General features: G+C 37.2%; 1 protein-coding gene across 5 annotated transcripts in view; it reads right to left on the bottom strand.

Annotated features, from left to right (window-relative positions):
- The window catches only part of WASF1 (WASP family member 1), a 103,160-nt gene that overhangs the window by 86,678 nt on the left and 1,377 nt on the right, over positions 1-15,105 (bottom strand). The window lies entirely within an intron of this gene.

The following is a 15,105-nucleotide window of genomic DNA, read 5'->3' as shown; positions in this document are numbered from 1 at the left end:
AATCCTTTAGAATTTCGCACAGACATCAACTATCAACTAAAGATGACTGGTTTCTCTGAACTTGTGCATGTTTCTTTATTTTAATAAAGTGTTACAATAAAAAAAAAATCTCCTCAGGATTATGACTTTATTTTGTTCTCACTAAATAGAGTTCTGCCTAGAATTACAATGAACGCACAAGCAAAAATTTTCAACAGTACCTGCAAAGTTTTGGTTAGAAAGGCATTTTCCCAAGTCCTAGGTATACACAAATGCATCAAGTTAGTTAAAAACTTCTCTCCTGAGCAAGCTTTACATAGCATGATGTAAAAACATCCCCCCAAACCCCCACATGTGTAAGAGTTGTGAGTAATGTAAAACATTGATTTTTTTAATATGTGACATAAGGAATTCAAAATTCTAACAGTAAATTTTTACCTTCTCTTCATATCCCAAGATCTTTAAATTATACCAGTTATTACAAATAAAACAAAATGTTTATAGTCTTTACAGCCCACAGTTTACTGGTCAAAACATTATTCCTTTGCTATCCTCTTAATCTTACTACAAATTTCTAGTTTTCAGTTTAAAATTCAACTGCTGTTAAACAGTTTTTTGCTTAGGCACATAGTAATGAACTCATGCTTATGAAAGTAAGCACAGAATAAACACATCTTATTAGAACTCCTACTTTTAAAATATTTGAAAAAGTCATAACCGTCACAACTAGAATAAGGACGGAAAGAAAACTATGAATTACAATTTATAACAATTAGAAAAAAAATCCAAGCAATATCTTTAATTTACAACTCATTAAGCTGTTAAAATTATTAAGCCTTCCACATACTCACATTAAAGTGACCCACCAATGTAAGTAAGTAGAGCTTGACACCTGCTGTAAGAGTTTGTAATACATTTACTTGCCTAGCCTTGTGTATGTTATCTGCACATTAAAACAAGTCCTGCATGTGATCATCTTGCGTTATCATGCAGAGAAGACTTACCTCTCCACAGGAAGAGAACAAAGCGTTTTAGTTACCAGTTCACTTAGGAAGAAACAGAAAGGCAACAACTGTGAACAGTAACTTATTCCCAAACTGAGCATGTTGTCTCTTGCTCAAACTATATACTACCTCAGCAAGTAAAAGGAGAAGAGAATGATGAGATGAGGGGGAAAAAATCAGAAGACAAATGAAATGCTTATTTGTAATGTTCATGTGACACAAACACCAGACAAGGACAGTGTAATATAGCAACATCATCTACAAAGATGATGTTTAAATCTACAAAGAAGAGTTTAAATTGTTGTTTCCTTATATTTTTAACTTAAAAGCTCAAAAAGCATACATCAATGTTTTGTCAAATGTCTGCTAAAACATGCTGTCAAGTTATGTCAATTTTTATTGTTTAGAGGAGAGTTACCTTTAGAAGAATCTAGAAGAATTATATTTAGGAGTGAGTTAAACCAGCCTGTTCACATCGCACACTACTTCTTAATACTTCTGACAGTAACTGTCATCTTTCTTTTATGGCCACCTTCAAAAAAAGCCCATTAACAAAACTACACTCTTGAGATCACAGAGTAGAGCTTTCGAAGTTGTTTAATGGCCGAGTGAATACAACTACTATCCCAAGCAGTAGCGTGGATTGCAGAGGTCAGCAAAGGCTGAAGTGAAATGTTCACTTCAATTAATTTCTAATACCTGAAGTTCAGAATGTTCTGACAAAGAGTAGCTTATGGATTCCATGAAATATCCATTATATGCACGTCACAACAGAACATTAAAGTGACTAAAGGTTCTGCTGGTCTTAAAAAGCTGCAGTCACACAACACCTGCAGAGATCTCTTTCTCCATGACAGCAGCTGTCAGTCTGAGGGGCTTTTAATGTTGGACGGAAGCATACTGTAAGGGGTGACCCCTTACAGATATGGCTCTCTCTGGGGCCATTTTGGGTAGGTGTGACAGAGCAAGGATGGCAAATCTCTGAGGTGAGGAGAAAGGCTTTAGCTGGCATTCTCTAAGGGAAGCTCACCACTGCCCTTTAGAAAAGCAACAGCTTTTGGTACCTTCCTTTCTCCACTGAAGGAAGACAGTGAACCTATTGCCTCTCTGCATTCCTCATTCTCAGACGTGTTCTGTGGGTATGTACAGAGGTACAACAGAGCAGGGGTAGACAAACCAAGCTGGTGTTTCCCAAACAGCAGTAAAAAGAAGCTCAGCAGCTTCTAGGAAAAAGGTTTGAAAGCTGTTAGCTTAAGAAAAAGTTCTATTTACATTCTTATTAGCTGCCTCACAGCAGTGGAGGTTTGCAGCACACCACCAGATTCAGGGAGAAGAGATAAAGGATATCAGGCACTGAAAATGGTGGAACAATACTGATAGGTGTTGATTTTTCTGCTCGAAGTTTCTCTGTTGTGTATAGAAATAGATCACTTTCATAAATTCATGCTCCATTGCAATAAAAAAGCTGATAGTAAATCAGCACTTATGAGGTGCCATATTTAGAAGATTGAGAGGAAAATGGTGCGACTTTAGACTTCACACGTCCAGGAAAAAAAATTATCTTCCTAAGACTAGAGTTTGGGTGAGGGAGCGGAGAAGATTATAATCACACATGAAACATGATCCCAAATTCTAACAATTCTTTTTTCCCTACCAATTACTGGTCAGCTTCATTTTTATTGTATGTCCCCAAACAGCATTCAAGATTGCTAGTATGCTGTAAAACAAACTTAAATTACCCAAAATGCATCTAAAAACTTTGCTCAATACTGAAATATCAGGAGTAGGGAAGGTATTAAAACAAACCCCAAAAAACAAACAAACAAACAAAAAACCCAAAGCCCCCAAAACAAAAAAAACCCAAACACACCAAACAAAAAAACACATACCAGTGTTTGTTTTCAGGCATTCATTCTTCTAAGAAATGCACTGAGAAAGAGACACTATGACTCCAGTTCCACAGGTACAAGTTTGTCTGCTTTCATTTAAAAGACACATTTTTTCAGTATTGCATAGACAGCTTTATCCTCACATTTGAAAAACCCAACTTGCTTTTATTTACAAGTTGTGTCAATCAACTTTGCATTACATACCAATTGGTAAAATTTGATCATACTATTAAAGCCTAGATCTAATAAAACATTTACGGTACGTCTACCTAGACAGCTATCCCTTAAGGTGTCTGGAAACGGGCCAGTGCTGCCTCAGCCCCATCCTATGCCCATGGCAGTATGGACTGCCTTTCATAGAAGAACCCTCATGTAAACTTCTAGACTACCCACATATGGTATGATGTGGAGAGGGTATAATCTAAAAATCTATGGATGACAGTAAAGACAGGCAAATTTTATATTCCACCCCTTTTCTAGATTTCATGTCAGATTTAAACCTATAGGCAAGCTTCTTTATTCAGTAACAATGAACACAGCTGTGCACATTCAATCCTTCAAAGAATGAAGCAGATGTCCTTATTTTCTCTCACCAAAAGTGGCCAGGAGAGGGGGTGCCCATCTTTGATATTAGGTCTGTCCCCTACAAAGCAGAAACATCTTCCTTGGCTTTCTGGGAGTTCAAAAGCATATCTCCTACTTCCCATGGGTAGAATACATATATTGAAGAGACACTGTAGACAAACAAAAATTAGAAAACTATTCACCTTCCCTTTACAGTCATTCCATTAACCACAAAACAATTCAAGTCTCACAATAGCAGAAAAGAGCAAGCATTATTTTATGACTCAGCAGTAGGACACACAATGCAATCCTCCAGAGAGCCTTTCTGTATTTCATTTAATAACTTTCTAAAATTCTCTGGTTTTACAATTAAAAAAAAAAAAAATGTTACAAACTCAGAACACAGACAACATCCTTAAAAACCAAACAAAAGAAATGTATGTTCTCGGGAAGTTTGACATTGTTATTTTCACTTTGTTTGTTAGAAAAAAAGTAGGTAGATACTAAACCAGACAAAACACCAAGGACTGATGATTTGCCTGACAATTTTTAGCCATAGTCCAAAGCAGCTAGCAGCTGACACCTTTGTTAAACAGAAAGGTCTACCACCAGTAACATTCAGCTGCAGTTCCCAAGCAATCCACCACTTTCTTCTTGAAAAACAAGATTGCTGTAGTTTTTGTTTTCTATCCCAAAGTCTCATACACTGGACACACTGTATCTCAATTAGCACTAAAACAAGGCCAAACCACTGTTTCTCTCCTTTCATGTTCATGCATGTTACACAGAAGAGAGGAGAATGTACCTAAGTCACAACTAAGCTGACAGGCATTCATTTCATTTCGCAACTTTCCAACAAAGATCCAAGCTGCAGCAGAGGGAATGAAACACACTGTGTATTAAACAGGACAAAAATTCTTATTATTTTCTACTAATACATGACAAATTATAGCTATTTAATGGGATGTATGAATTCTAAATTACTGAGCTTTAGGTTGGTTTTCATACTCAATACGGGCAACTTCCTAATTTTTAATGACAAGTAAAGTATCTTCTTAATATTGCTGGTTGTACTAAAGATTCAGTACATTAATTTCCCCAGTGCTAATCAAACTTACCAAAAATTATTTTCCCCATATAATACATACTATTTGCCTGAGATTTTGGAGCACTAGCTTTTGAATCTTTAGGAAAGCCTGAAAGTGGCATCCCAGCAGAAGCAGAACACTAAAATTATTAAGCATGAGTCCTGTACCACGACCTAATTCTGACTTCATCAAAACACAACTTGTCATATAATTGACGCACAAAAATTGAAGAAGAAATAACAGTGTATGTAGGGGGGCGGGGCTTGTTAAAGGCCATGCTTTTCTACATAGGTTTTCATGTTGATATTCTTCAAAATACACTTCCATAATAAGCTCAATACACAAACAAATGCAGGTTCAAGAAAAATTTAAACTCAAGACTTTTCAAGTCTATGACTCAAGTTTGTACTTTTGACACAGAAAGTTTGGAACACAAGTGATTGCTTTACAGAAGAGTTAAACAATGTAATAGAAGAAGCTAATACACATTCAGATCCATTTACTCCTTGCTTATCTGTGGTAGTATTAACACTAGTTCTGATCATAAGTTTTACAATGCGTAAGCACATCCACTGAAAATATTAAATTTTGGCTCATATTGCCCTTGTACCAGAGATAAACTGGATGCCATTCACCCATCTGCCCAATTCATGAACTAGCCAAGTATATTTAATAGACAAATTTCTCTCCCTAGGGTATCCCTTAATTAAAGAATATATGCTTAAAATCCTAACAGCTGCACAATAACAAACAGTATTAGCAATACTTTTACTTTCTAAATATGTAATAATGACAATATATTTCATTTTCACTATAAACTGTCACTAACTTTGAATAACAAGTGATTTTGAAGCACTCGATTATAATTACATCTATAGAACAAAACTCACCATTTGTAACAAAAGAAAAATTATTAAATATCAGTAATAAACATCATTTTATTCGATTAAATCTAGGAATTAAGTTACAATTCTGTAGTTTTTAAATAGATCTGCACGTCACTTATTAAATCTTATCTCCAAAGCTTGCATAATTCTACCCAAAATTAATACATGCACTGCAATGAGACCACCATGTACCAGTTATAAATTCTCCTTAAGAAAGTTAGAAAAACACCCCACCAATTTGAACAACAGGATTATTATAATTATATTCAAATATTTCATTGTCTGTTCTAGGCATCCTAAAATGTCTGCACTTTTTAAAGGGCTATAATTCTGTGCACTAAACATGCATTTTTCTTCTATAATACTCCAGATATTTCATCATTCCTACAGTCTTACAGAAATAAGGTCCTGACACAATATATATTTTTTCTTTAGTATATCTTTTGAATCAAAGTACTGTTCCCAAGTACAGGTGAATCTGGTTTCTCCAGAAGCCTTTCAACAACAATGTCCAAAGGGTTGCTCGTGTTCCAACATGGAATCAAACCATCTATCATTTTGTCTGCAACTCAAGCAGAGACATAGCTGAGTACTCAAAAAATAAGGCTATCAGATGAGTCTTGGGATCTAAATGGACATTAATATCTTGAAAATTAACATAAACTGCTAACCTGCAAAAATGATGTATAGGCAAGTTGCAAGTGAAAAAAAAACCAACACGTGGAAAGCCTTATGTTGCAAGTCAGACTTCTGAGGAAGGTAGGAAACCAAGAGTAAAAACTCTTACAGTGCATGTTTGAAAGTACTGCAATGCGAGCTTATGAATTCCTGAAAAATGAGGCATAAAACAGGTAGAGAAGAATCTGTCCTTCAAAGTCTTTCTCAGCCTTCTAGAAGGTCACCATCAAGCAGAGTCCTTAGCTCTCTCTAGCTAACATGCTTCTGAACAAAAACTAACCAATAACCAGAAGAGATCAACACGTTTTATGACTGCATCATACAGTTCTTACTGTTTTCTTTTCCAGCTGACTCCATTTTAAAATCGTATCCTTATCTCTTTGCTTAATGAAGTTAATCTTTTTTCTAAAAAGATTCTTTCTTCTAATGATACAGAAGGTTTCAAAGGAAAAATTACTAAACTGTGAGTAAAGAAGCTCATTATAATCAAGGATGGACTAGAATATCTCCAACAAGCATATGGTTTGGGATTCTGAAAAACTGAAACATTTGCTTCTTACCACATAAAAAGGATTGGATGCTACATTCATGCTCAAAAATCAGTTTTGGCAGCCAATGCCCCACATGCAAGCACTGAGCTACAGGAAAGTGCTTACATTTCTGAAAACACTCAGGCACAGAAGACGACCCATTTAGACTGTTTCTGTACACAAATGGCTTTGCTTGTCAGCGTATTCCCAGATAGAATTAAGGGACTATTTTATGTGACTGGACAAGAGTCTGAAGCTTTCAAAGTAACAGGGATTTTTCTCTACCAAGAGATTATTCTACATGAAACCTCTTACCAAGTATCACTTTAGGACAACACTAGTCATTAAGTGGCTGTTTCAGTTGCTGTCAGAAGCTCAGAGTAAGAAAAATTTTAGGCCACTAAAGTATATACATCCATCAAGATGTCCCACCATTGGGCCACACTGATCCACCACAAGAAGGTCATTCCAAATATAACATGCTATGCTGTACTAAACAAATCAACAGACACTCAAAGGGATGGTCCTGGGGTTTCAAGAGCAATGAAGCCCCACTCTGAACTTTCCTGCAGATCAGCCAGATGACTGTACAGGAGGAATACAAACCTATACAGACCTCAAAGACATGTACATTTGTCATTCTGGAATGAAGTACGGTGTTTATCAGCAGAGTAGCCACGGGTATGGATTAGAAGTCCAATTCTCCTCCGAACAGAAATAATAGTATAAACAAAAATCTTTCTTCCTGTTAATAAAACTTTGTATTTCCTACACAAGGAAAGAAAATCTTTCTAATAGAAGCAGAAGGGATAAAAGTCTAGCTAGATAGGCTAGTCACAGACAATCCCCAATATCTGACTTCCATTACTGGAAACATCATAGTTGGTAGAAGGTATATACTTTTTGGACTGAATTTTACAGAACCTTTCCCTGTATCATGGAACTTGCTGAAGGTAGATTTGCTTCAAGTTCATTCCCACGGGAAACAAAAACTGTTAACTCCTTTGCAACCCACATATTTTTTTTAATAGACCACTCATGCTAGCTAGAGTCACAGAATACATTTTTGCCTGGGGATGTAGACAGCATTGTTTCAAGTGAGTGGCCACGTCTGAAGTTTCCAGAGTGCACTAGACTATGGAATTACATCAGTTCATTCTGTATATGATATGCATATGTATTCTGCCATATAATGCCATTTTTCAGCTGCAATGTAGATCTCTGCAACCCCAAACGCTGCTCGTATCATTTTTTATGTATTTTCATAAGAGCACAGAATCACAGAATGGCAGGGGTTGGAAGGGACGTCTGGAGATCATCTTGTCCAACCCCCCTGCTTGGGCAGGGGGCACAGGAATGCGTGCAGGTGGGTTTTGAATGTCTCCAGGGAAGGAGGCTCCACAACCACCCTGCACAGCATGTTCCACTGCTCTGGCACCTTGACAGGAAAGAAGTTTTTGCTCATGTTAGCTGGAACTTCTGTGTTCCATCTTGTGCCCGTTGCTACTTGTCCTGTTATTGGGCACTATTGAAAAGTGTCTAGTCCCATTGTCCTGATACCCTCCCTTTAGACAGTTATAAGCATTGATGAGATCCCCCCTCAGTCTTCTCTTCTCCAGGATGAAGAAATTCAGGTCTCTCAGCCTTTCCTCATAAGGGACATGCTCCAGTCCCCTGATCATATTTGTAGCTCTCCTCTGGACTTGCTCAAGCAGTTCCCTGTCCTTAAACTGGGGGGCCCAAAACTAGACAGAGTACTCCAACTGCGGTCTCACTAGGGCAGAGTAGAGGGTGAGGATAACCTCCCCCAATCTGCTGGCCATGCTCCTTTTAGTGCACCCCAGGATATCATTGGCCTTCTTGGCCACAAGGGCACATTGCTGGCTCATGGCCAGCTTGCTGTCCACCAGCACTCCTGGTCCTTCTCAACAGAAATTCAGATCAGACTGCAATGCCAGAAACTTTCATTCTCACCTCTACAGCAGCCTATGCCACCTATAGCTTCTCCTGAATTATTTCTAAGATATTTTTTTTCTCCTGCTATGAAGATCATATAACAGAACATTTAAGGCTGTCCAAAAAAGGATCAACTAGCAAAGGTTGCTCAGAGTATTAAGATGTAATAAATATCACTGTCTTGTATTACCAGCAGAGACTGACATTTGCCACACCAGGTAGCTGGGAGGCACAGAAGTGAGAGTTCTCTCCCACAAATGACACAATTTTTGTAAAGCCCTTGTTCCTGTGGAGAGGCTTCCAAGGAAAGTGTACTTACGACAAACTCAACCTGTATTTTTGGTTGTGTTCTCAAGACTGGTAAGTTTCACAACTGCACATGGAGCCACATTTGGAAAAGTTTGTCAATCACAGCCTTCTCTTTTAATATGAACAAAAAGGCAGAGCCAGCTGAATGTAAAAGACCTCTCTAAGCATTTCTGCATACACATTCAGTGGCTAGTGGCTGAACAAGATTTAACAAGTTAAGCATTTCTTGTTTTTTTTACTGAAAAGCTGACTCTGCACACCATTTTTACACGAGCTGGTTGAACTACTTAAGTTCACACATATTATCAAGTTATAAACAACTTGTTATTTTCCTTTTTTTTTTTTTATTTACTTGAAGGTCTGTGCCAAAAATCACTGTGGACAGTACTGTTTTGTTTTATTATAATGAGAATCTTTTGTGGAAAACTGCTCTGAGCTACCAGCAATGGCTCTTCAATAGTGACCCTGCTTATCTGGTATAGCTGATCCGGCAGACAATCTATCTGAACCCATGTCACCATCCTGAATGTGCCTGAAGGTAAAAGATTCTGGACCCTCAAACCATGAGGAGTATCATGTTGTATAAATATAGCTGGCAGCTTTGATTTTGGCTACTCCATAGCTGTTACTTTAGACACAGCAACTGGGTGCTGCTGGACGAGCTACCGGAATACATTATTTGGCATAAGTACCACCCATAAAGTACCTCAGTGTCAATCACTCTTCCAATTTTCCAAAATGTATGTGTCTATTATACAGTGCTGATACTAAATAAAAGGGTTAATCTGAAAGAAGATTCCACCCCTGAAAAGGACCCTCATGCTCCTTTGCCATATACCTCCACTCTAAGCTTGCTGGATTGGCCTTTGATGGCTTCTCTTCAAACATCAATTTTCATCCACAGTTTGTGTTCAAACTGGCCATCCCCACGCTACAAGCCATTTCCATATTCAACATATTGATGTAAGAGTTTCTCCCATTATCACCCGATTTGGACTGTTTAATTTTGTGTAAAACTATTCATTACATCAAACAGCCAGAAAATTACCCCAAAGCCCAGAAATTACAAAATTATTTTCAGCTATAGAAGACTGAGAATACCTCACTCCAATGAGTATTAATTTATTTGAGCAGTCATCTCTGATGAGAAAGAACAAAGTTCAAATTATTGGTTTGAAGCAAATAAAGCAAGGAATTTAAGCTGGTTCTGTGTATTCAAGAGAAATAATCTAACACTGAATGACGGATGGACACATATATACATAGAGAGAAATACAGGTACATGGGGGGGAAGCAGAGAAAAATTCTCAGTTCCCCTTTCCTTGCAAAAAAAGTATGGCTTCAATAAACTGTCCTTTACTGAATGCAGCTTTTTTGCCTTTTTTTTTTTTTTTTTTTACATCTGCTATAGGAGAGCGTAAATTCACATCTATTTTATCACTTCCCACTCCTCACTTGTTTGATCTGCATTTCATTTCCTTGGGTAAATGATTATAATCTCTTCAGTCCCTTGAAAAGACTCTGCTATAGCCTTCATATTGAACTCTCTACAACACTGTGATTTATCTTTTTTAAACTATTTGACAGTTAATAACACTTTGAATAGCAAGTAAGAATTAAGGAATTTGTATAGACTGACACTTCCTTCTCTATGCTTTTTACCCCACTTCTGATTACAGATACAAATTGGATAACGATACTTCAGCAAACTGCAAAGTTGTATTCTTGTTCTATTCTGTTAATTTAGGAACTTCTAAGACATAAATGGTATCTTATTTTCTGCCTCCAAAACACGCAGTTTCGCATATACCAACAATCAGTTTTACCTGTCATCCTGCTATCCTTTCACACAGCTTGCTTAGACTTCAGATGACCTTTCCACTACTCCTGAATTTGACTGAACAGTTTTGAATCCTCAGTAAACACCGCTACTTTATAAATCAAATTCTACAGACGACTAACTGAAAATACTGAACAGCTCCTGACTTAAGACAAAACATTAAGCCTCCTATAACTTAACATTTATTTCTGTTATTTCCTCTCAGAGATTTGTGTATCCCATTAAAATATTTTACCTCTCACATTGTGGCTTCTTTGTTTAATAGCCTGGTGTGTGGAACCTTCAATTACACCTTTAAAAAGTATATGTAAATTAGAACTATATTAAAGTTTAATCTGCTATGCTATTACTGCAATCAGAAACCCTAGTAGATTAGTGAGGCACCACTGTCTTTGCAGAAGCAGTACTAACTACATTAGTAATACTAGTTAGTACTACTGAGTCTATCATCAGTCTTTGCGACTGTAAGCGATGAGAATTACATGTGTATGTTTTTTCTTTAAGGGCACCCAACAATTTTGAGACCCATTTCCTATGCAAACAGAGTTTATGAGATCATTTGCAGAGTATTTGTTGGAAGTTCTCCTTCAGTAACTTAAAATCTGTTGACCAATTTCTACCAAACTGGACTCCAGTTCTCCAAATCTATGAAAACAAGAGCCAGATAGAGAACAGACACTCTATTAACACTCCCAGTAAACAAATGCAGTTTACCACAGAGCAGGAAAAAAGGGGAAAAAAAACAGTACAAATGCCCTAGCTATAAGAAATGCTTCAACAGAATTTAACGCCTTTTATTAGATGCCAGAAAAACCCACCTGGCTTTAGAATAGATTCATGTTTTCTAATCAGTTTTAAGTGTCAGGCAGTTATGGCATTCATAATAATCTACTTCTGTATGGAGTCTGCTGCCAGAAGACTAAATCTGTGTTGCAACCATAGCATCTAACTAAAAAGTCAATCAACAGCAAGGAATAAACTCATTTGAAACTATCCATTATTTCTGCTCTTCATTAAGTGTTTTTTTTAAATATAACTACCTTTGTTATTCTGTAGTTCTTTGTGTGTATAAGGTAATTTATTACACCAACACACTAGCATAAGTAAGCTAGCATTCAATTTAGCTTCCCACCCCCCAAAAATATATAAGCTCCCATATTGATAAACATTTTAGAATTGTATACACTTTTGATGTCATTTTCTGCCCTTTAACTGATTTAAAAACATTTTTCAGAGAATTAAGAAACCCAATATTAAAGATGAGAATTTCTAATTATGCTAATTAGTTTAGTTTCCTGGAAGTCTATAATCAATGTTTTTCTGCCTCTGACACATTCTTTGTTCAACTTGTGTTACAAGATGCAGGTCACAGCACTATATAAGCACTTGAGTGGTTTGAAGAGGCTACACAGCTTATGACCTCTAGGGAGGAGGTGGGTCTGCAGAAAAAATTATTTTGTTTGCGAAGTCATTTGAAATAAGTATGACAGTCTAAATTGCTCCGGTCTTATCTGATATCTTTTCTTCTCTGAAACCATGTCTTGTAAACATGAAATATATAGCCTGTAATCTGTGTCAGACAACCTCAAGATCCCTCCCAAAAAACTTAAGAGACCGATTCACAGATGTACTGGAACACAGAACTCCTATTGCAATCTGGCGCCTTGATATCTTTGAGAATCTGGGACATAGTCCAAAAAAACAAAAACTGGAAAAGAGGTATTATCATCCTTGCAGCAGTCAGAGGCTCCAAGGTGGTAAAAAAAGGCAGAGCATGAGTTATAAAAGGTGCCTTCTTCTCCAAACAGTTAAATTAAATAGAATACATTAAGACACATCAGACACATAAGCAGAAGGTTATAAAAAGGCCCAATCCAAATGCAGTGACAGTAACCTGATAAGACTTCCATCAGGATACCTTTTCTCAGCAGCCAAAAGCATAGGAACAAAGGAAAAAAAAACCCTCATTTTCTTTCAAACTCTTAATTTACCACAGACAATAGAGCCTCATATTTTAGTTCAATCCTGTCTGACAAGTATCTGGCTTTTTTTTTCTTTCCTTTCCTCCAAACTGCAGACTTACAGATCTTGGTGGATGAGAAGCAAGTGTATATGCAAGTGGGTTGATAGCAGTTTCAGAGTGTTAAAAAAAATACATAGAAAAACAGAACAAGAGGGACTATATGCATCATCTTCTGTGGGGAAGAAAAACCAACAGAAAACACAGGGTATGAGATAAAGCACATCCATCACGGAAAGCAACAAAACAGAACTATGAAAGAGCAAGTAAAGGGAGAAAAAAGTAGGATAAAACAAATTGAAAGCACAGGGAAACATATTTCATTATCTACTATGGGGAAGAAAAGCCCGACGTGAAGGAAAAAATGTGAAATGTTCAGTTAAAACTTAATATATTCTACCCCAGCTTTTTAAGGAAATTAGTCTCATGCAGGAAGTGTTGGGGGGGGGGGGGGGGGGGTAAGGGGGGGACAGAGCATTCCCCCCCTTGGAAACTGGCTGGCTGAATTCAATCACGTTTGACAGAAGGGTAGAGGTCTCAAAGATAATTGCCTAAGAAAATGCTAAGTTCATGAAATCAAGATGCTATCAGTGTCCTGACCAAGGGAAAGGCTGCAGTATGCATTAAGACCTTATTAGACATTAGATGATCCACAAAAGGATGAGGCTGTAAATGTTTCAAACAGGCAGGGGGGCGGAGGATCCTTTAGAGCTTACAATCATCTGTGAGGTTATTTTTTTTTTAATAAAGGGGGAAAAAAGGGTAAGAAGCCAGGCTTCTACTGCTCAAGGAACTACTCTTTCAAAACACTTCTTCCTCCTTCACCTGAGGGAAAAAAGGAAGACCTGGTATTACTTGGTATAGTATTCACCCACCACCGGGAGTACTAACAAACAGATGCCAAAAGGCCCTTTTTATACACAAAAGTGCTGTACAAAGCTAGACATCTTTATCATCCTTCAGAGAAATCAAAGGAAGAGAGACAAAGTGACTGCTAGGAAAAACAGCAGATGAAAAGCTGGATGGAAAGAGCCAAGTAACCCAAATCACCTTCCACCCACTACTCCAGTCTGCCCTCAGAACCAGCAGCATCCAATGCATAACATAATAAGTGTTCTGGAACCTGATTAAAACAGAACATACTTACAGCATATGATAATCAATGAGAAGAGGTTTTTTGAAAGCTGTTTCACTCTCTTGATTTGTTTTATACCAAAACACCCCTTCTTGAATGCACAAATATTCCGTTAATAGCCACTATGTGTTAATATACTATCTTGACACAAATGATGAGTGATGATAAGCAATTCCTCAGCTTTTCCAATAAAACCAGATTTTAGATAACCATGTATATTACCTGCCTACAGTTTTAAAGCGTAGTAAAGTCAGTATTTCATATTCAAAAATGGCATCTGCATGCTCACTAGAAATTAATCTTTGCTACAATTTAAGCAAAGAGAAACTTCAGATGGTGTTTCCCTAAATGCCTTCTTGTGTGCTTGCTTATACACTAGCCTGATAGTACCTGAAAGGCAACTAATTTAAACCAGTAAGTGGTTTTCATAGGTTCTACAATGAAAACATCTAGAATCCCAGATGACTAAATTTTACTGGCAAGCGATCTAGGATGCTTGGGCACAACGTAGCTGAACATACTTCGGTAAACTACCACAGCTTTGTCAATTAAACATTTCAGATTCAAGGAAACAAAGCAGAATTAGTTTAATAATTTTCCACACAATTCTCCAGGTAAAATATTACAGACTGGTTGCACAAATAGATCTTGAAATCTTTCACTTTTCAGGGAGCACACCTTTCAACTTCAGACAACACCCAGCATCTGCATGCCAAGAGAAAAAAGGAATGCAGTCATATGGAATCAGTTAACAATTACAGCCGATAAACAAATTGACTGCAGTGGAAGATCCACTTTTGATATTAGTAAGCAGTGATTCATGTGAAACGTCATATAGCTTTCCTTACTTAAAGACTCATCATCCATATATTCAAGAGAAAAAAAATCAACTCGTTACCATACGAAAAGCTAGTATATCTCAGCAGTTGGAGATGTAAACAAAAGAAAGGTCTCAGTGTTGAAAATGTGGGACTTTTACCTAAAATCCTGTTTCTAGCATACAAAGAGGCATGCCCATGTCTAATAAAACCAATCTAAATGCAGCATCTTGCTCCGCTCCGTGCTGTGAACACTTCCTATTTGCCCTTACGTTTATGCTATCATTTTTTCAAACAGAATCCAAGTTCTATCTCCTGCTAAGGTATTTGATTAAAACCGAGACCACTGAAAAGGGTGGAAAATCCAACTAGAGCATTTAATCAGATTAAATGCCACTGTGCCACAAT

The sequence above is a fragment of the Phalacrocorax carbo genome, chromosome 3, assembly GCF_963921805.1.
Source record: "Phalacrocorax carbo chromosome 3, bPhaCar2.1, whole genome shotgun sequence".
Lineage (NCBI taxonomy): Eukaryota > Metazoa > Chordata > Aves > Suliformes > Phalacrocoracidae > Phalacrocorax > Phalacrocorax carbo.
Note: the sequence above shows the minus strand (reverse complement) of the source record. Positions and strands in the feature narration are given on the sequence as shown.